Genomic DNA, 2,684 nt, shown 5'->3' with positions numbered 1-2,684 from the left:
ATGAATTTCATCTCATTATTCCGAGATACTAAACCCCATGACTGTCAAATGCCTGAATGAATACATAAATGGATACTTTAAAATCCCTTCTTTAAAACTTGATTTGATGAATGAGGTTGTAAATATTTTCTTTTCATAGTGAATAAGTCCTATATCAAATCAATGTGGACTGAAGTCAATGGAATGTTTTTTAAGATGTACTGATGCTAGCAAGGGAACTATAAGTTCCGTTGTCGCTGACATTTTCTCAGATAGCCATCCTAACTCCACTCATTTTAAAAAAATCTACTTACCTATCCATCCATCTATCCATCCATCCATCCATCCATCCATCCATCCATCCTTCCATCCAACTAATCAATCAATCATTCGTTCTGTAAATATTAAGTTGTGTACTGGTTATAAAATGATGTACTAGGTAGACATGGCCCTGACTTCACGTAGAGAAGAAAATATTAAATGTATCATGTGAAATGTGATAAATAGTGTGATAGAAAAATGTATGTCTACTACTTCTCAAATTAAAAGCCTTTAGGTGGGGAAGAAGGATCTAGAAAATCATGGGGAAGGAAATGAAAAGTATGCTGGAACCTCAAGAGTGTATGAAGGTTTGACCAAGAAATGAGGAGATGCAAGAGTGTTTGGGAAGACTGGGGCACAATGTCTGCAAATCTACAGGGGAAGAGAACATGACATGTTCTAGGAACAAAAAGAACTGCAAAATTTTAGGGCTTGGATTATGAAGCAGGGAGTAAGGAGTAATGGGGCTGCCAATATGCGTAGGGACTAGACTANTTCCAGAAGTTTTTCTGTCACTTGTGCTTGCCTCCATTCCCTTTCCCCATGGTATCCCTGTACCAGAAAAGGACACTTTTAGTGCCTTAGTCCCAGCTTCACTAAACGGGTTAGATATCTCACTCCCAAATTGGGGTTAATTTCCTTGTGCCCCTGTGTAGCACAGGGAAGTGGGACCTGGGGTTGATTGGCCCCCTGGGGCCCTGAAGGAGGGACAGAGAGAGCACAGAACCCCGCTTGCGCTCCTGCTGCCATGCACCTTTAAACCTTCCTGCTTCCTGTGGTTGTGGCCACTGTGCTGTGGGGAGCAGCCCGCATCTTGGGGCTCATTTGTGTGACTTTGGACCACAATGCCAGCATGGACTTTGCAGACCTCCCAGCTCTCTTTGGGTTGGCCTTGAGCCAGGAGGGACTTTAGGGGTGCCTTGTGGAGGATCACCCAGCCAATGCCTACAGCCCCATTGCCCCACCACCCCCCAGGCCTGGTGAATGGGCCAGTCTTTATTGCATTGCTTGGAAGATTCTCCTGCAACTTTGACCTCAAGGTCCTAAATGCTCAGAAGGGCGGGTGTGTTGCAGCTGGAGTACACAATGTGAACTCCAGTCAACTGCTGAACATGATGTGGAAATGCCGCAGCAGATCTGGATCCTGTCTGTGTTTGTTGGGAAGAGAGCTCCGAGTACCTGCGTGCCTTTTTCATCACCCAGAAGGGGGTTCAGGTGCTTCTAGTCCCAGACAGCATCTTCCTCTTGGTCTCTTACTGCCTCACCGCTTTCACAGGGTTTGTGGGACTGCTAATTTGGACAGGAGCCAGGATGATAGTTCATTGTATCCAGCACCAAAAACAGTTCCAGCGAAACTGACTGGCCAAACAGCAGCTGAGACAGATTCCTACACATGATTATCAGAAGGGAGACCAGTGTGATGTCTGTGCCATTTGCCTGGACCAATATGAGGATGGGGACAAGATGAGGGCACCTCCCTTTGCTCGTGCCTATCACAGCTGCTGTGTGGACCCCTGGCTCACTCGGACCCAGAAGACGTGACCCATCTGCCAGCAGCCTGCTCACTGGGGTGCTGAGGAGGATGAACAGGAGGAAGAAACTCAGGGGCCAGAAGGTGATGAGGAAGGGGAGACAAAGGGCCACGCTGCCTCAGAACAGACCCCGTTTCTGGACGCTGGCTCCATGCTTCCCGCATCTTTTGGCTCCCGAGCCTCAGCCTCCCTTGTTTGTCCTGGATCTTCAACACATCCCTCACCATCTCCATCCTCCTCTTCCTCTTCAGCTGCCATCCTGGTCCAGTAACCCTCCTCCCCACCTCAACCTATTCGCACGGTTCCTCTTCCTCCCTTCAGTCTCCTATGTTGAGAGATAGGGACATTTCCTCTCCAGGTTTCTCCCTTACCCAGCCCTTTTGAGGGGGTTGGGGGTGCAAAGAGGCTGGGTCTTCACATACTGGGTTAATAAAATTGGTTTTGTGAACTAAAACCGAAATTATTCATATATGTGTGAAACCTGTCAAAAACAATTTGAAAGAGCATATTTTTATAATTTGTGTCAAAGATGAAAAAAAATAGAGACTTTATTTTAAACCATTCTTACAGTGCCTTAAATTTACTTTGGGGTAGTATCATTTTGCATTTGGTCTCATAATGCAGTTTCTCATATCTGTAAAAATTTCCATGCATTTCCTTTAGCCATTTTTGATTGGGTGAATGTGAATTAATAATCTACACTTACCTAAATCTTTAATTGTCATCAGTTAATGCCTGATGAATACAAAACCATTGACATGTCTACATGACAAAAAAAATCACTTGGTTTTAGGTTACTTGTTTTTGTGAGTTAAGTAGCTGTTTAAATACAACAGAATTAATTGCTTTATA

The 2,684-nt window shown here is 44.9% G+C and overlaps 1 pseudogene; it reads left to right on the top strand.

Moving 5' to 3' along the window:
* The first annotated feature begins 1,048 nt into the window (after window positions 1-1,048).
* Window positions 1,049-2,103, top strand: LOC109384660 (E3 ubiquitin-protein ligase RNF167 pseudogene; annotated as a pseudogene).
* The last annotated feature ends 581 nt before the right edge of the window (window positions 2,104-2,684 follow it).

This window comes from Hipposideros armiger, unplaced genomic scaffold, assembly GCF_001890085.2.
Source record: "Hipposideros armiger isolate ML-2016 unplaced genomic scaffold, ASM189008v1 scaffold_98, whole genome shotgun sequence".
NCBI lineage: Eukaryota > Metazoa > Chordata > Mammalia > Chiroptera > Hipposideridae > Hipposideros > Hipposideros armiger.
This window is presented reverse-complemented; position numbering and strand designations above follow the sequence as displayed.